At 39.8% G+C, this 20,794-nt stretch overlaps 1 pseudogene; it reads right to left on the reverse strand.

The window, feature by feature from the left end:
• LOC138891314 (UDP-glucuronic acid decarboxylase 5-like) overlaps positions 1–10,303 on the reverse strand; it is a 58,209-nt pseudogene extending 47,906 nt beyond the window's left edge.
• Positions 10,304–20,794: the final 10,491 nt, after the last annotated feature.

The following is a 20,794-nucleotide window of genomic DNA, read 5'->3' on the forward strand; positions in this document are numbered from 1 at the left end:
TCTCACCGACCGGAATATAAGCAAGACTGCCCATACTGGCTGACTTCTTACTCAAGGCATCGGCCACCACATTGGCCTTTCCCGGGTGATATAATATAGTGATGTCATAATCTTTCAACAGTTCCAACCACCTCCTCTGCCTCAAATTCAACTCCTTTTGCTTGAACAAATACTGAAGACTCTTATGATCCATGAACACCCCACACGCCACACCATACAGATAGTGCCTCCAAATCTTCAATGCGTGAACAATGGATGCAACTCCAAATCATGCACTGGATAGTTCTTCTCATGAACATTCAACTACCTGGATGCATAGGCAATGACCTTGCCATCCTGCATCAATACTGCACCAAGTCCAATACGAGATGCATCACAATAGACTGTATAGGGCCCTGAACCTGTGGGCAAAACCAACACCAGTGCCATGGTCAGAGCTGCCTTGAGCCTCTAAAAGCTTGCCTCACACTCATCCGACCATCTAAACTGGGCACCTTTCTGGGTCAATCTGGTCATAGGGGCTGCAATGGATGAAAACCCCTCCACGAACCGACGGTAGTAACCTGCTAACCCCAGGAAACTCCGAATCTCCGTAGCTGAAGCTGGTCGAGGCCAGTTCTTGACTGCCTCTATCTTCTTCGGGTCTACCTAAATACCTGCTGCCGATACGCCATGACCCAGGAATGCGACCGAACTTAACCAAAACTCGCACTTCGAGAACTTAGCATACAACTGACTATCCTTCAGGGTCTGAAGAACCGCTCTGAGGTGTTGCTCATGCTCCTCCTGACTGCGGGAGTATATAAGAATATTGTCAATGAAGACTATCACGAACAAGTCCAAATAAGGTCTGAACACTCGGTTCATCAACTCCATGAACGCTGCTGGGGCATTAGTCAATCCGAATGACATGACCAAAAACTCATAGTGCCCATACCGAGTGCGAAATGCTGTCTTAGGGACATCAGACGCCCTAATCCTCAGCTGGTGGTAGCCAGATCTCAAATCTATCTTTGAAAACACCCTCTCACCCTGAAGCTGGTCGAATAAATCGTCGATCCTCGGCAGTGGGTACTTGTTCTTAATCGTCACCTTGTTCAATTGCCGGTAATCAATGCACATCTTCATCGAACCATCATTTTCCTTCACAAATAGCACTGGTGTGCCCTAAGGTGAAACACTGGGTATAATGAAACCCTTCTTAAGTAAATCCTGAAGTTGATCCTTTAACTCTTTCAATTCTGGCGGCGCCATACGATACAGCGGAATGGAAATGAGCTGAATGCCCGGAGCCAGATCAATACAAAAATCAATATCCTTGTTGGGTGGCATGCCCGACAGGTCCGAAGGGAAGACATCGGGAAACTCCCGAACAATAGGGACAGAATTAATAGATGGGACCTCAGCGCTGGAGTCGCGAACATAAGCCAGATAAGCTAGGCACCCCTTCTCGACCATGCGTCGAGCCTTCACATAAGAAATAACATTACGAGTAGAATGACCAGGAGTCCCTCTCCATTCTAAACGGGGCAAATCTAGAAACGCCAAGGTCACGATCTTGGTATGGTAATCCAAGATCGCATGATACGGAGACAACCAATCCATCCCTAATATGACGTCGACATCCACCATATCCAAGAGCAACAAGTCAACACGGGTTTCAAGACCCCTGAATACCACAAAACAGGAACGATGAACCTGGTCCACCACTATAGAATCCCCTACTGGCGTAGGCACATATACAGGAATACTCAAGGCCTCACTAGGCATAATCAAATAGGGTGCAAAATAGGACGACACATATAAATACGTAGACCGGGATCAAATAACACAGAAGCATCCCTATCACAGACCAGAATAGTACCTGTAATCACAGCATCTGATGACTCAGCCTCTGGCCTGGCTGGCGAGGCATAACAATGGGGCTGGGCCCCACCTCCCTAAATCATATCCCTAGGACGATCTGCTGCTGGCTGACCACTACCTCTAGCGGTTTAAGCTCCACCTCTAAGGCCTCTACCTCCACCCCTATGTCCTCTACCCCCGCCTCTAGCTGGCTGGGCAGGCTGTGGGGCAACTGGTGCCTGAATTATCGGGCGAGGACCCTGCTACTGCGAGCTACTGGAAGCTCGAGGGCAATATCTGGCAATGTGACTCACATCGCCGCAAGTATAACAAGCCCTCGGCTGCTGAGAATAACGAAATAGTGGTGCACTGATAGGTGCTGATTGTGAACTAAAGAGCTGCTGGTCAGAATACTGCGGCTGAGAACCATGACCACCTGGTGTACCATGAGAAGCCTGGAGAGCTGACTGAAAGGGCCTCGAAGGATGGCCTCTACCATAAGAATCCCTACCTCCAGACGAGGTACCACTGAATCTACCAGAATAACGGGGCCTCTTATCAGACCCATGACCACCTCCCTGAGAAAGTGCCATCTCTATCCGACGGGCACCATCTGCCGCCTCCTGAAATGAAATCTCACTACCGGCACTCATGGCCATCTGAACACGGATCAGCTGAACCAACCCATCGACAAACCTCCGCACCCTCTCTCTCTCTCTGTGGGGAGTATCACAATGGCATGACGAGCAAGATCAATGAACCGTGTCTCATACTGGGTAACCATAATAGGACCTTGTTGGAGACGCTCAAACTGCCTGCGAAGAGCATCTCACTGAGTAACTGGAAGAAACTTCCCCAGAAATAACTCTGAAAACTGATCCCAGGTCAATGATGGCGACCCTGTTGGCCTGGCTACACAGAAATCCCTCCACCAAGTCTTGGCGTATCCTGCTAGGCGAAAAGTGGTGAAGTCGATCCCATTGGTCTCTACAATGCCCATAGTCCGTAGAACCTCATGATAGCTGAAGATGAAATCCTGAGCATCCTCTGAGGGGTGCCACTATATGTGGTTGTGAAGAGCTTGGTGAAACGATCAAGCCTCCACAAAGCATCCGCGGACATAGCCTCACCATCGCTGGATTGAGCCGCAATACCTGGCTGGGCTGCCACAGCTGGCTGAACTGCCACGGCTGGCTGAACTGCTGGAACCTGAGCCTGAGGAGCTACCAACTCTGGAGTACGAGTATCGGGAGTCTGAACTCCTCCCCCAGCCTGAGATGTGGCTGGAGCTACGGGAAGCAAACCCGTTCTAGAAATGCCCTCCATAAAAACTACCAGTCGGACCAAAGCGTCCTGAAGCACTGGAGTGGCTATGAAACCCTCTGGGACCTGAGCTGGGCCCACTGGAATAGCTGGGGCCGGAACCTCTTCCTCAATATCGACCTGAGGCTCCGTCGCTGGGGCTGCTGCTCGGGGCTGAGCTCTGCCCCAGCCTCGGCCTCTGGCACGGCCTCGGCCTCTGCCCCTAATAGGAGCTGCTGCTGGGGGCTCAAGCTGCTGCGCGGTAGAATAGGAAGCACGTGTTCTCGCCATCTGCGAAAGAACATAGTGGAAAGACAATCAGTACTTGAGAAACAGAATCGCATGACAAGAATGAACAAAGTGAAGTTTTCCTAACTCAGTAGCCTCTGCGGGATAAATACAGACGTCTCCGTACCGATCCCTCAGACTCTACCGAGCTGTCCGTGGGTTGTGAGACCTAAGTAACCTAGTGCTCTGATACCAACTTGTCACGACCCAGATTTCCCACCATCGGGTGTCGTGATGGCGCCTACTATCGGAGCTAGGCAAGCCAAATGTTTAAAACACCTTTCCTGCTTTCTTTCAACAATATAATAAGTGAGACAAAATCTAAGCAGACTTTAAATTTAAAACAACTGAAAACCAAAAGTGCGGAAGTTTGAACCAAAATGCTACCCAGAGTTTGGTGTCACTAGCTCACGGACTACTACAAAATGCTACAAACAATGTCTGAAAGGAAAAATACATCATGTTTGTCTGATACAAGATAAACAAACGAAAAACATGGAAAGGGACTTCGGCCTGCGAACGCCAGCTAGGCTACCTCGAGAGTCCCTGGACTGAAGATAGCTCCCAAAAAGTCCTACTGCTGCGGTCCGAAAGCTGCTCCCTGATCTGTGCACTAAAATGCACAGAGTGCAGCATCAGCATAACCGACCCCATGTGCTGGTATGTGCCTGGACTAACCCCGGCGAAGTAGTGACGAGGCTAGACAGGACCTACCATAATTAACATGCACAGATATATATAACAAGTGCAAGAAAACAATAACAAGATAATACAAAGCAAAGCTGGGAGGGGACATGCTATCGGGGAGTAACAGATAAAAATGAAATATCGGAAATAAACAGAAGGAACTCCGGTTTCCATAATATATATATTTATATATATAGTGGACGGCATGCCACACAATCCCATAATACCATGTATAAGTAGACGGCGTGCCACACGATCCCATAATATCATATATAAGTGGACGGCGTGCCACACGATCCCATAATATCATATATAAGTGGACGGCGTGCCACACGATCCCATAATATCTTATATAAGTGGACGGCGTGCCACACGATCCCATAATATCATATATAAGTGGACGGCGTGCCACACGATCCCATAATATCATATATAAGTGGACGGCGTGCCACATGATCCCATAATATCATATATAAGTGGACAGCGTGCCACACGATCCCATAATATCATGTATAAGTGGACGACGTCCACACGATCCCATAATATCATGTATAATATCTGACTTCATATAGTAGACCCCTTCAGGGGAGAATAGCATCTCAATACCTTTAACCCGGCAAGGGTACAACTAACAAACCAAAATGTCCCGACAAGGGAGAGTATATATATCAGTCTACACATCCCGGCAAGGGAGTAATCACAACACATTCTCTTTTTAAATCACTTTTTCCTCAACTAAAACATTCATGTTCGAGATAACTCTCCAAGAGTACACCAATCAAAATTTTACCTCAACCGTTCACATAATATGAAACTCATCAAATAAACAAGGAGCTTGTGTCACATTATTCGAATTAAAAGCAATCAAGACTCGCGGTCATGCTAGACTCCGGTGCATAGATAATCGTCACCATGCCTATACACCGTACTCCACATTAGCAAGTAGCAAATATCATCCTAATCCTATTCCCTCGAGCCAAAGTTAGAACAAACACTTACCTCGAATGCTCCAAACTCAACTCACGCTTCTAGTATAGCTTTACCTCTTGATTCTACCACCAATCCACTCGAATCTAGTCATAAGTTACTCAATCACATTAATAATTACTAAATGCATCAATCCCAATGCATGAAAATAATTTTTACAAGGTTTTTCCCAAAAAAGTCAAAAAAACACCCGGACCCACGTGGTCGAAACTCGAGGTTCAGACCAAAACCCGATTACCCATTCTCCCATGAATCCAAATATATGCTTTGTTTTGAAATCGGACCCCAAATTGAGGTCCAACTCCTCAATTTGCAGAAAACCTAGGTTCTACCCAAAACATCCAATTTCCCCCATGAAAATCTTTGTTTTGAAGTTGAAATCATGTTAAAAATGTTAAAAAGTCCGAAACACGTCATATGACGTCCGTTTTTAGCCAAACTTTATAGATAGTGCTTAAAACATATTTAAGACTCGTACCGGGCGTCGGAACCAAAATACGAGCCCGATACCACAGTTTTCCGATCAATTTTCTTCTTCATTTTCTTTAATTAATTTCAGAAAACAATTTCACACAAAAATTTATTTCTCGGGCTTGGGACCTCGGAATTTACTTCCGGGCACACGCCCATGTCCCATATTTTTCTACGGACCCCTCCGGGATTGTCGAATCACAGGTCCGAGTCCGTTTCCCCAAAATGTTGACCGAAGTCAAATATTATGCATATTAATATCAAAATTCATCAAATGTTTCACAAAATTCACATATTCTAACATAAAAACTTTCCGGCTACGCGCCCGAACTACGCACGCAAATCGAGGCAACTAAAAGCGAGGTTTTCAAGGCCTCGGAAGCACGGGACAAGGAAGAATTACGGTGATGACCCTTTGGGTCGTCACAACATTTTACTAATATCATTAATGACTGCAGGCTATTGCTCCAACAGCTGGATAGTCCATCAGTACAAGTTATCTACAGAAAGCAGAATTGTGTAGGAGATATGTTAGCTAGATATGGAGCAACACATGCATAGGAGCACTGCCTACTTTTTGGGACACCACCACCTTTTGTTATGTCTTGGTATGAACAAGATCACATGGGCACACTCGGCACACTCCACCGCAGGATGCTTAAGAAGAAATATTAGGAATTCTACACAATCTCTCTCTAGTTTATCTATTATGTGTAATAGTGCAAACTCTTTAGTAACTACTACCTCTACTACTACTGTTCCCCATGTAAGAGAACAAGCAACAAGCCCTAGCTTTGTACACGGATACCTTGTATGCATCCACTAAATAAATACGCTGTACTTGTTTAGCATGTTATAATATAGTCTATCTTTCCCACCAAAAAAATAAAATAATAAGTAAATCAGAAAAATACAAATACTATACATAGTCTTGGGAGGGAACCCACCCCTCCCAATATAGATCCGCCCTTGGGCAGATGTGCACCAATTGACTCAGACCATTGATTTGTGCAAACTACAAAATTATCAGACTCTTGCATCTCATTAGGATCTGGTGCGGGTGTGCCGGACTCACAAAAGAAGAATACCACCTTTAAAAGATAAATCAGCCAATCACCTGGATTTCCGATGTTGAATGGCCGTGTGTTTTCCCCTTCCATTAGCCGAATAAGCCCATTAACCTTCAAAGTTTCAACAGGTTTGGGAGGGAGAAGATAACATTAGGGAGCGAAATCATAAACCAAGAATGGTTACAATAGTATTTCGTTGCCATAACATATCAGAAACATGACAGAAACTGCGAGTCTGTGTCCCTGGAGCTTGAACTGTTAATGGTTCATCACTAAAAAATGGAGCAAATTAGAAATAACATTACCAGCCATAAGTTAAAAGGGTTGGTGTATTTATGTGGTATATTAATTGATACAAACGGGAAGATAGCTATATTTGTATATTTTTAGCAGAGTGACAGCACTTGAGAGAAAGAACTTATCGAAGTGCTTGAGCTATAAAGTTGCTGACAACACGCCCATCATTGATATTCATCCGAGGTCCATATGTATTGAATATTCTAGCAATGCGAATTTCTGTCCCAATACGTCAATGTCAATATCAATGGATCAGGGAAAGTTATATTGTGGAATGTGGACAACCTGAACAATGTCAAAGGAACAATACATTACCAATCCCATGTTGTCGGTGGTAGTCAAACATCAATGTCTCTGCCACACGCTTCCCCTCATCATAACAGCTCCGAACCCCTAACAACAAAAGTAATATTGTACACACATGTTCCACGAGATGCTCAAATGTCAACTGATTAACTCATTAGACCAAAATCGTTGTTTGAATTTCTAGTTTCTGATTCATTTTCTTAAATACTTTTCTAAAAGAATTTTCCTGTGATCAACACGATTGAGTGAACCAAGTAGGCTAAAAGAGAATAGATAGTGAAACTATAATAGTTGAATCTCCAAATGTCACGAACCATTTCCGTAATAGGCCATGAAGGCGCCCGACACCATTGCCAGGCAAGCCAACGCGGAAACATTTCTAAAATTCTTATATTACTTTTATCAGGAATAAGTAAAATAGATACTCCAATTTGGATTTAAACCCAGAAGTGATCAATAATGTAAGCAACATGATTATACAACCCAAAATATAAGTCTACCAATGTGTGTGCCAAGACCTGGTGTCACAACTATGGGCATCTAGTAGAATATACAAAAGAATATCTCTATCCTACTATCTGAGATAGAAAAGACAACAAAAGTAAAGAAAGACTCCATCCGGCTGCTGAACGGCATGGGAAGGAAGCAGCTCACCGTGGAAGTCTCAGCCACTAACTCAGGGGCGTGCACCAGACTGGTAACCATATGTACCTGCCTCAGATCATGTACAATTAAGTACAGAAGTGTAGTATGGGTACATAAACAATATGTACCCAGTAAGTATCCTGTCGAATCTCGAAGAAGTAGAAACGAGAGGTCGACTTGATACTTACTAGGGTCAAAGTAATATAATAATGAGCTATACTAAGCATGAGAATCACCAATAATAAACAGTTTATAACGAAAAGCAATAATCATGTTCTTAACCATGTTTCAGTTAGCCTTTTTCATTTTCAAATACTTAGCAAGAAAACATGTCATGTATAAACTTCAACATAGATATCATGTGCACATCATGCCGAGGTCGACGGCCCGCTCCAACAGAGAATAAACTGTCTATCGAGGGTCAAACGACGCGAACCATAGATGCATCTATTTACACCAAGGCAATCGGTCCGATCCATAAATATCAAGAAACATCAAGAATACACACGAAGACGCATTTATATACAAATAAACTCTTACAAGGTTCAACAAGTTCACACGTTCACTTTTATTTCTCCCAAGTCTCAAGCATATCATAAATGATCACATTAACAATTTAATTTAAAGATATTCACAAATTAGGCGTGATGTGGGTCCTAGACTACCCAAGCAATTAATATCATAGTAGCTACGCACAGACTCTCATCACCTAGTACGTACGTACCTATGGGGACAATTCCCTCTTACAAGGTTAGAAAGGAGACTCACCTCGCTCCAAAGCGCACTTCCAATTATCAAGAACAAGTCCAAGCCCTCAAATCGGAGCCGAACGATCCCAAACTAGTTAAATGAAGTAAGAACTAATTAATATAGGCTCACAAGATCGAATTCTAGCTATTTAAGCAATTTCCCAACCATTTACATGAGTTCCTAAATTCCGACTCCCAGCCCACGTGCCCGGATTCCGAGATTTTTCGAAAGAGGTTGTTCTCTACAACCTAAGGATCAATAATCTATGATTTCTAGTTTATTTCATATCAAATTTCGTGGCTAAATATAAGTTTTATAAAACCCTAGGTCTTGCTCTAACCCCTTGATTTTACCTAATCTTTAGTGTTTAATCTACCTAATATACAAGTATTTAAACTAAAGATGGGTGGAAATAACTTACCTTACAATGCTAAGTGGAGACCTTCTCTCAAAAGCTCTCAAATCGCCCAAAGGAAGAGTGTAAATGTGATAAAAATGGTCTTGAACTTGAATTAAATAAACCTCACTACCCAACGATTTTCGCATCTGCGGTCCTGCATCTGCGAAAAATGGGTTGAACCTGTGAAATTGGGCAAAAGGGCTGTGACCGCATCTGCGGTCTTCAGGCCGCATCTGCGGCTGGGGAGTTGCTTCTGCGGTTCTGGCCTGGCTTGCCCTTGGACGCTTCTGCGGAGAAATGACCGCACCTGCGGTCCCGCTTTTTGCAGTCCTAGAACCGCAGATGTGGTTATGACAGAAGCAACAACTCTTCAGCACTTCTCCAAATTTTCACTTCACTCGAACCTCGTCCGTTTGATGCTCGGGGCTCCCCCCCGAACATACCGACAAGTCTGAAATCACGAGACGGACCTACTCGAACCCTTGGAATACCCAAAACAACGCTAAATCTAGGAATCATCCCCTAAAACTAAATGAATCAAATTATGAACTTCAAGTTCTTAATTCTCCTCTAACAGGTCAAAACGCCATTAAACTACTCGGATTGACACCAAATTTTATGGGCAATTCTTACATGATATTTCGGACCTGTACCAAGCTTCGGAACCAAAATATGAGCCCAATACCTAGGAATTCAATGATTACGTAGTTTCTTTAATTCTTTAAAACTTCAAATTAACAATTTCTAGTAAAAATTTATTACTCGGGCAAGGGACCTCAGAATTCGGTTCCGGGCATACGCCCAGGTTACATATTTTTCCACAGACCCTACGGGACCGTCAAATCATGAATTCGATCTGTTTTCTCAAAATGTTGACCAAAGTCAAACTTGGTTTTTTAAGAGAATCCTAAAGAATCAAATGGACATATTTCACTCGAAACTCTTCCAATTTCCGAACCAACCATCCCTGCGAGTCATAAATTAGTTAAAGCAAGCACAAAAAGTTTTATATAAGGAAACAGGGTTCTAAAAGGCAAAATGATCAGTCGGGTCATTACACCAAATGTTACCAAATGTAATTCCGTATTGTCCTGAGTAGGTGCAGATGTAAAAACACGAGTATAACACACAAAACAATATATAATGTAGTGGTTGTGTTCATTAGATTAAAATACGATGGAGTTCATAAGGTTGTCATTAAATCCAAGAAGTGAGAGGACGTACCAATTGGGTTAACATTATTGGAATTATTCATAATGCAAAGTCAAAAATTTCTTTTTGAAATTCTATTTACAACCAATAGCCATGAGTTTTTATTTATTTTGTTCTATCTATTTTCAAGTGGCCTCTTGCATGAAACCCTAAAGCCAAGTGTTGAATGACTTTGACAAATGGCTATGCAAATCTACCATATGTCTTCATGCATGGAAGACAAGATACACTTGTGAAATGGACTAATATACTTGAACAAGTGTTAAAAGACTCTACACACTTGTCATACATGCCACCTTCTTAATTGCCTATAAATAAGATGATCATTAGCCATCATATTCACTCAATTCCTAACCAAGAATCCATCTTGTTAATCATTACTTTTCTTCCTATAATATTCTTTAATTTCTGTAACAATTACAGAAAATATCTTCATCTTCTCTCCTTTCTGGGCAACTGTTTTATGCAAATTCTAAACTTTTAGACACGAGTGCACGTGTTTGGAGGTACTGTGGAACCTTAGGGAGCAGGGCCTTAACGATTTGCATCTAGTCGGGCCGAAATCGTTTTTAAGGTAGTGACTTGCCACGACACAGTATTTTTAATAAGTTGTTCTTCTTTCCTTCTTATTTTTAGTCAATATTATCTACTCATTTTTCTTACAATTTGAAAGCGATTTCATATATAATATTGACTAATGTCCATCACTTTGAATAAAATATTTCCTGATTTGTCAAAACTTGACCTTTAGATGGAAACAATTATAAGCGTTGGTCCTAGAAACTTTTAATTTTCTTTGAACAATTAGAAGTTGATTATGTTTTGTTTTCCTCCTACTGATATTGTTGTTGATAATTGTAATGCTACTAATATTATTGTTGCTGATGATGCTGCTAAGAATAAATTTGAAAAGTATAACAAAACACTGAGAGGTCATCTGCTTAACCATATGACTAAATCTCTATTTGATGTGTTTATAAATTATAAATCTGCTAAAGTCATATGAGACAGTTTGGAGAAGAAATATGGTGTTGATGACGCGAGAAAAAAGAAGTATGTCATTGGAAAATGGATTAAGTTTAAGATGGTTGATGATAAGCCAATTATGGAGCAAGTTCACGAGTATGAGAACTTACTACTGATGTTTTGAACGAGGGCATGGAGATGTGTGAGATTCTTCAGGCTAATGTTTTGCTTGAAAAGTTTCCACCTTCTGGAGTGATTACAGGAATTAACTATAATACAAGAAGAGAAACTTAACTCTTCAAGAACTAATCAGTCACATGAGGACTGAGGAAGCAAGCCATCTCAAAGATGAGGAGTCTGAACGGCTTAAGGATAAGATGAAATCTCTCTCTCTTATAATTCTTCTAAAGTTAACCTTGTGGAATCTTCTAGTACTTTTGTGAAAGATAGGTTTAAAGGAAAACAAAAGAAAGGCAAGAAGAAAGGACATGTGAAGAAGCAAATTACTTCAATAAGCCGGAGGACCATATTCAAAAGTCGAAAGGACCTTGCTATGTTTGCAACAAAATTGGTCGTATGGCTTTTCAGTGCAACCAGACACAAGGACAAAGCTCAAAGAATGTAGGAAAAGATCTAGTCCAAGCCAACCTTGCTAAGGGTGGTGATGTCATTGTTGTTGTGGTTGTTGAGGCAAACATGGTGGCTAACAAGACTGACTGGATACTGGACACAAGCGCTTCAAGGCACATTTGCGCCAACAATGAGTTGTTTCACGACTTTGAGGAATATGCTGATGGCAAGTGTGTCTATATGGGTAACTCCACTACAACTGGAGTTATGGGTAAAGGAAAAACTCTTCTTAAATTAACTTCTGGAAATTGTTTAGCTTTGAACAATGTTCTGTATGTACCCTCCCTTCGTAGAACCTTAGTTTCTGGTGCGTTTCTCAACAAGGTAGGTCTTAAACTTTTTTTGGAATCTGATAAAGTTACTATTTCTCATGGGGAGACTTTGTTAGGAAAGGTTACCTTAGTGGGGGTCTATTTGTACCGATCATCGCTCAAGAGATTGCTGATAATGCTAGTACTTTCAATTCTGCTTATATTGCTGAGTCTATTAATTGGTGGCATGGTAGACTAGGTCATGTAAATATTGCTTCTATTAAAAGACTTAAAAAAATGAAATTAATTCTTGCAGTTAATATTGATTATTTTTCTAAGTGTCCTATTTGTGTAGAAGCAAAACATACCAAACAGCCTTTTAACAATGTAACTAGTAGAAAAACAGAATTGCTTGAACTAATACATTCAGACTTAGCAGATTTCAAGAACACTGTTAGTAAAGGTGGAAAGAAATTCTACATCACCTTTGTAGATGGCTTTTCTAAATACACTAAGATATATCTTCTTAAGTCAAAAGATGAGGCTGAAAGCATGTTTTTAAAATACAAGGCAGAAGTAGAGAATCAATTAGATAGAAAAATCAAGGCTTTAAGGCATATGAAGCCTTAAAGCCAAGTGTTGAATGACTTTGACAAATGGCTATGCAAATCTACCATATGTCTTCATGCATGAAAGAAAAGATACACTTGTCAAATGGACTAATATACTTGAATAAGTGTTAAAAGACTCTCCACACTTGTCATACATACAACCTTCCCAATTTCCTATTAATAAGATGATCATTAGCTATCATATTCACTCAATTCTTAACCAAGAATCCATCTTGCTAATCATTACTTTTCTTCTTATGATATTGTTTAATTTCTGTAACAATTACAGAAAATACCTTCATCTTCTCTTCTTTCTGGCCAACTGTTTTGTGCAAATTCTAAACTTCCAGCCACGAGCACGTGTTTGGAGGTGCTGTGGAACCTTGGGGAGAGACCAGACTTAATTATTTGTACTTAGTCGGGCCGAAATCGCTTTCAAGGCAGTGAATTGCCACGACACAATATTTTTGATAAGTTGTTCTACTTTCCTTCTTGTTCTTAGTCAATAATATCTACTCATTTTTCTTACAATTTGAAAGAGATTTCATATATAATATCGACTAATGTCCACCACTTTGAAAAAAATATTTCCTGATATGTCAAAACTTGACCTTTAGATGGAAATAATTATAAGCAATGGTCCCAGAAACTTTTAATTTTCTTTGAACAATTAGAAGTTGATTATGTTTTGTTTAACAGTCCTCCTACTAATATTGTTGCTGATAGTTCTAATGCTGCTAATATTATTGTTGCTAATGATGCTACTAAGAATAAGTTTGAAAAAAATAACAAAACACTGAGAGGGCATCTGCTTAACCATATGACTAACTCTCTATTTGATGTGTTTATAAATTATAAATCTGCTAAAGTCACATGGGACAGTTTGGATAAGAAATATGGTGCTGATGACACGAGATAAAAGAAGTATGTCATTGGAAAGAGGATTAAGTTTCAGATGGTTGATGATAAGCCAATCATGGAACAGGTTCACGAGTATGAGAACTTAACTGCTGATATTTTGAACGAGGGCATGGGGATGTGTGAGATTCTTCAGGCTAATATTTTCCTTGAAAAGTTTCCACCTTCTGGAGTGATTACAGGAATCAAATAAAACACAAGAAGAGAGACTTAACTCTTCAAGAACTAATCAGTCACATGGGGACTGAGGAAGCAAACCATCTCAAAGATGAGGAGTCTGAACGGCTTAAGGATAAGATGAAATCTCTCTCTCTTAATTCTTCTAAAGTTAACCTTGTGGAATCTTCTAGTACTTTTGTGAAAGACAGGTTTAAAGGAAAACAGAAGAAAGGACATGTGAAGAAGCAGAATTACTTCAATAAGCCGGAGGGCCATATTCAAAAGTCGAAAGGACCTTGTTATGTCTGTGGCAAAATTGGTCACAAGGCTTTTTAGTGCAACCAGAGACAAGGACAAAGCTCAAAGAATGGAGGAAAAGCTCTAGTCTAAGCCAACCTTACTGAGGGTGGTGATGTCACTGCTGCTGTAATTGTTGAAGCAAACATGGTGGCTAACAAGACTGACTAGATACTGGACACAAGTGCTTCAAGGCACATTTACGCCAACAATGAGTTGTTTCATGACTTTGAGGAATCTGCTGATAGCAAGTGTGTCTACATGGGTAACTCCACTATAGCCGGAGTTATGGGTAAAGGAAGAACTCTTCTTAAATTAATTTCTGGAAATTTTATATTTGAATAATGTTCTGTATGTACCCTCCCTTTGTAGAACCTTAGTTTCTGGTGCGCTTCTCAACAAGGTAGGTCTTAAACTTGTTTTTGAATCTGATAAAGTTATTATTTCTCATGGAGGAGACTCTGTTGGGAAGGGTTACCTTAGTGGGGGTCTATTTGTACTGAACATCGCTCAAGAGATTATTGATGATGCTAGTACTTTCAATTCTGCTTATATTGCTGAGTCAATTGATTTGTGGCATGATAGACTAGGTCATGTAAATATTTCTTCTATTAAAAGACATAGAAAAATGGAATTAATTACTGCAGTTAATGTTGATTATTTTTCTAAGTGTCCTATTTGTGTAGAAGCAAAATATACCAAAAAGCCTTTTAAGAATGTAACTAGTAGAAAAATAGAATTGCTTGAACTAATACATTCAGACTTAGCAGATTTCATGAGCACGATTAGTTAAGGTGGAAAGAAATTCTACATCACCTTTGTAGATGGCTTTTCTAATTACACTAAGATATATCTTCTTAAGTCAAAAGATGAAGAGGCTACGTAGACAGATTGTGGGTGGTGGTTGATGTTGGGGATTTAAGTAGAAATCTTGGTATTTGGAAATCAAGTATTTTTAAAGAACCTATAGATTTTTAATATTTTGGATATTATGGTTGAAACTGCTAATGGAACCAATGTGAAAGTTGTTAATGAAATATTTTTCAGAGTTGTATAATGGAGTATATCTCCTCTTTGTGCAAGGGTGACTTTGGGTAGAATTAAATCTAGCAAGTTTGCTCAGTCGGGTTTACTCGGTTGAGCGCCTGTCACGCTCCTCGGTTTTGGGGCATGACAAACTTGGTATCAGAGCCTAAAGTTTTAAAGTGTCCTAGGATGTCTCGGAGCCGTGTCTAGTAGAGTCCTTCTTATCGGTGTATTTTCGACCACATCTATAAGTTGGAGGCTACATGGACATTTAGGAATGTTACCCTTATTCAACACTCCAGATCGTGCGATAAAGCTTGATTATGAGATTGTCTTCTAACTCGTGCATTGAGATTCAAGATAAGTTCAAACGCTCTTTTGTCTGTTTCAAGTAATGTTGTCGTATGGCATGACCAATGGGCAAAGGCTGAATATTAAGGAGATGGCATATGTATCATGTTGAACGAATGGTATGAATATATGAGGTACGTACATAGTACCATAAGCATAGTTTATTTGAGAAAGTGTTAAAAAATGATTGTGACCTCCAAAGAAACATTAAATTGATAAGTGATATGTCAGCTTGAATAGCATATGTGGATAGTATGAGAAGTATGTAAATGATCCTAAGGTGTGAAAGAAAATTGGTTATATAAGCACGTGATATATGGGAGACATGACCAGGAGATTAATGACGAGAGTGCAAGTCTATCCTAGGAGACAAGAAGTTATGAAATGAGAGTCGATTAAACCCATAATGAGAAGACCCATGTACTACGAACTTTATAAAATCCAGAAGTGTACAAAGTGATATTACACTCCTAAAGGATAGTGATATGAGGAATTGGAATCCCAAGCCCGTGTGGCTGAATAAGAGCAAAGAACTTATAAGGTTAATTCCATTGTGACTTCAATCTCCCTAATAGTTGAACATATATGTGAGGGATAGAGAAATGAGACATATGTCCATGAATTTGCTAAATTCAAGACTTGTGTCAAAATCCGGGACATTCGCCCTAAGTGGAGGAGGAAGGGCCATAGTAAGGCCACTTAAATGCAATGAAACAAGAGTAAGACCATGTATATATGATGTTTGAATATTTTGTTGAAGACATGCGTAGTCTAGAAAAGTGATAATGGATGACGTGATTATCTGAAAGGATATGCTAATGATAGACCGCTAGTACCCCCAAGAAGGTGGAAGGTTAAGGAAGGTAAATTCTTCATATAGGGCAATGTGAATGATAAGGTCAATGATCGTAGAAACTAAGAGTATGTTTGTAAAGGGATTTTATACTTGTTAGAGGGTCAGGAACAATGGAACCTAAGTAAGTACTATAGGTCAAAGGTGAAAGGTTGCGAGTTTTTAGAATGGGTTAATCATAGATCTGTGATTTAATCAAAGTACCAAGGCATTAAGAAAATTGGAATGAGTGGGAGAAATAAATGTGATGCTATAATGACCCAAGAGGGTATTTAGGCTTGATGGAGAGCATCTAAAGAATCTTACAAGAAAATAAGTGTTAAGCGATATGACGATGAACACACTTTCCCACGGATATCCTAACGAGAGTTAAGAGGTGAGCGGAATAAAATAACTAAGGGAAAAGACCTCATAACATAAGGAAGAGTGTATGGCTATTCACTAGCTAGGAAGAACGAGGGGAGAGGAAATGGGAAGAAAACCTATAAATTGAGATGTTCATGGTTATCGCAAAAGAGTTCATATCATAATGGTGGACTCGTCTGGAGCACAAATGTTAATATAAGGTACAAAGGACTAACTGTAATACTACCGACTTGGGTGACACTGAATGGTAACTAAAGAAGCTAGAGATAGATCATGTCTACATATAATGGAAAGTGAGACTAATAGTGGTGAAGTTGTGGTATGATAAACTCATTAAACCAGGCACAATGATATTACAAGTTCACGGGAGGTAGACAAGTGTGTGGCAAAATAAGGCTATCAATTATGCACTATGAGCAAAATATAATGGGAATGAATATTCCAGTTAGAAAGAAAAGATGGTACCAACATATTGTTCGGGCCAGTGGCACTTTCTGAATTGAATATGTATGAAGGGTGTTGATATGCGTTTTGGGTGGTGTTGAAAAGTAAAGAGAGATCATGAGAATGTTCACAAGGGAAAGTGGAGTGGTTTCTTAAAGCCTATAAAGCACACAAGGAGGAAAGAGGTTGACCAGGAAAGGTCTGAGCACAATGCTACATTACATTTGATGCAATGTCGTGCATGTTGATGATATTAAGGTGTGTGCGCAGGCTAGAAGATGTTATTCCTTTGAAATAGAAGGTTCTATAAGAAAACTCATCTAGTAATGTCTTTTGTTGAGAATTTTGAAGAGCAAGTCGCATATATTCACAAAAGATTGTAACCATATCAAGGAAATTATTGAAGAACTCAAATCCTAGGAGGTCATATGTAAGAGAAATGGGACATAGATGGTCCACTATTGATGCAACATGGCCAGGTGATCGCTTATGCTTCAAGGCAACCCAAGAATCGTGAAAGGAACTATTCGACACATGACTTAGAACTTACGACAATAGTTTTTGTATAAATATTTAGCGACATTATGTGTATGGGGTCCACGTTGATGTATTTATGAATCACAAGAGCCTTCAATATATTTTTTTTAAATAAAAGGAGTTGAATTTGAGACAGAGAGGATAGCTCGGGTTACTTAAGTACTGTGATATTGAGATTCTCTATCATGGTGGGATGAATTGTTGGTTAATGGTGATAGTTGGATGAACCAATACTATAGTTATGAGGTGTAAAGATCTATACCTACAAGGTGTTTGATAATATGTCTAAATGGCTTAAGTTATGGAATTTATTACTAATATTGTCCCTATTGAATGTTGTATTGTAGATTGAAGTTGCTTAAGTATATTGGATCATTGTAGTATCATTAAGGGGCGAATTTCAGGTATGTATGGCTAACATTAACTCTTGTAGAATCCCCTTGTTGTGACGAGCATACGGTATGTGTACCTTGTATGAAAATATGTGTATTGATTGTCTTAGTTGATTTCCACACCACCGTTTTATATGTGATTGTGAAAAGTGATTTGATGTGCCTACCTTATTATGTGCTAAGCTTGTAAATGCTTGAGGATGACGATATGTGAGTATGTGTTAACGAATGAAAGAACGTTAACGTGTCCAAATGTGGGAATGTGTATAATGGCTAAAACCCTGCATGGTAAGTAATGAAAGAGGGTATTGTGAAATAACGTAAATGAGTTGAAAGATTACGACAACACCTTGTACGTGAATTGCTGCTTGGTGACAGTTATGATGTCTTGGGACCAAATGTATGAATTGTAGATATGAACTTGTGCTTCCTTGAAATGATGATTCTTGTGATTAATATGCCTTGAACGTTGTTTGTTAAGTATCCCGATATAATGGTGTAAGTAATTGGAAACAAACCAAGTGTGTGTGTGTGTGTGAATGTGTTTATGTGGTAAGAGTTGTGTAACAAATGATGGAAAGAAATCGTAATTGATGCAATTGAAACAATTGTGGTGATATCATACATGACTTGTCGCGGGCAATTATCGTTGTGACTTAAATTGTATACGAGTTGTTGTATATGATGGAAATGGTATTGATGTTTATGAAATTTTTTTGTGAATTGTTGTTGTTGTCGTGTGAAATGTGATTGTCCGGTGGGATCGGGTTGCACGCTGCAACACAAAGTTATAAGGTGTGGGTCGTGGTGATAAGGGTGGCCGAGGTAATAAGGGTGACCGAGGTAATAAGGGTGGAAAAGTGATCAAAATCACTATTGAAATGAGAATATGTGAAAGTTGTGAAATCATTGATGTGATGAAATAATGTTGAAAGGGGAAAAGGAGAGATTGTGGAACTTGTTTGGCTTTGGTTGTTCCTTTCATGTGTGTTTGATTGTTGATTCTGTTACTGTTTGTTATCTGTGTATTGATTGATTTTACTTGGGGTAAAGTTTATTCGTACATACCAGTACAATTCAAATGTACTGACGTCCCTTTTACCGGGGGCACTGCATTCATGTTATGATTGTAAATGGTTCCATAGCAGACAGTGTTGGTCAGCTAGTGACGCATCTCCCTTTTAGCTGACTTGGTAAGACCCACTTCATTTCGGTGTCCTGTACCGTTGTTTATCATGTATGTTGTATTTTGAGGTGTAGCCGGATCCTTGTCGACGGCATTTCCATATTAATCTTCATAGGCAGATTGTGGGTGGTGTTTGATGTTGAGGATTTAAGTAGAAATATTGGTATTTGGAAATCAAGTATTTTTAAAGAAACTATAGATTTGTAATATTTTGGATATTATGGTTGAAACTACTAATGGAACCAAAGTAAAAGTTGTTAATGAAATATTTTTCAGAGTTGTATAATGGAGTATATCTCCTCTTTGTTCAAGGGTGACTTTGGGTATAATGAAATCTAGTAGACTTGCTCAGTCGGGTTTACTAGGTTGAGCGCCGGTCACGCTCCTCGGTTTTGGGGTGTGACACTAAGTCTCTTCATTTTTCTGTCTAATTAATTCTCTACTTCTGCCTTGTATTTTAAAAACATGCTTTCAGCTAAAACTGAAGATTAACATGGAAATGTCGGCGACAAGGCTCCGGCTACACCTCAAAATACAACATACATGATAAACAACGGTACAAGACCCCGAAATGAAGTGGAGCTCACCAAGTTAGCTAAAAAGGAGATGCGTCACTAGCTGCGACCAACACTGCCTGCTTTGGAACCACCTACAATCATAACACGAATGTATCGCCCCCGACAAAAGGGACGTCAGTATATTTGAATTGTACTGGTATGCACGAACAAACTTTACCCCAAGTAAAATCAATCAATACACAGATAATAAATAGTAATAGAATCAACAATCAAACGCACATGAAAGGAACAACCAAAGCCAAAGAAGTTTCACAATCTCTCATTTTCCCCTTTCAACATTATTTCATCACATCAATGATTTCACAACTTTCACATATTCTCATTTCAATAGTGATTTCGATCACTTTTCCACCCTTATTACCTCGGCCACCCTTATCACCACGACCCACACCTTATAATTTTCATAAACATCAATACCATTTCCATTATATGCAACAACCCGTATACAATATAAGTCACAACGATAATTGCCCGCGACAAGTCACGTATGATATTACCACAGTTGTTTCAATTGCATCAATTACGATTTCTTTCCATTATTTGTTACACAACTCTTACCACATAAACACATTCACACACGCACACACTGGGTTTGTTTCCAATTACTTACACCATTATATCGGGAGACTTAACAAATAACGTTCAAGGCATATTAATCACAAGAATCATCATTTCAAGGAAGCACAAGTTCATATCAACAATTCATACATTTGGGACCAAGACATCATAACTGTCACCAAGTAGTAATTCATGTACAAGGTTTTGTCGTAATCGTTCAACTCATTTACGTCATTTTGCAATACCCTCTTTCATTACTTACCACGCAGGGTTTTAGTCATTATACACATTCCCACATTTGGACATATTAACGTTCTTTCATTCGTTAACACATACTCCCATATCGTCATCCTCAAGCATTTACAAGCTTAGCACATAATAAGGTTGGCACATCAAATCACTTTTCACAGT

This window comes from Nicotiana sylvestris, chromosome 5, assembly GCF_000393655.2.
Source record: "Nicotiana sylvestris chromosome 5, ASM39365v2, whole genome shotgun sequence".
NCBI lineage: Eukaryota > Viridiplantae > Streptophyta > Magnoliopsida > Solanales > Solanaceae > Nicotiana > Nicotiana sylvestris.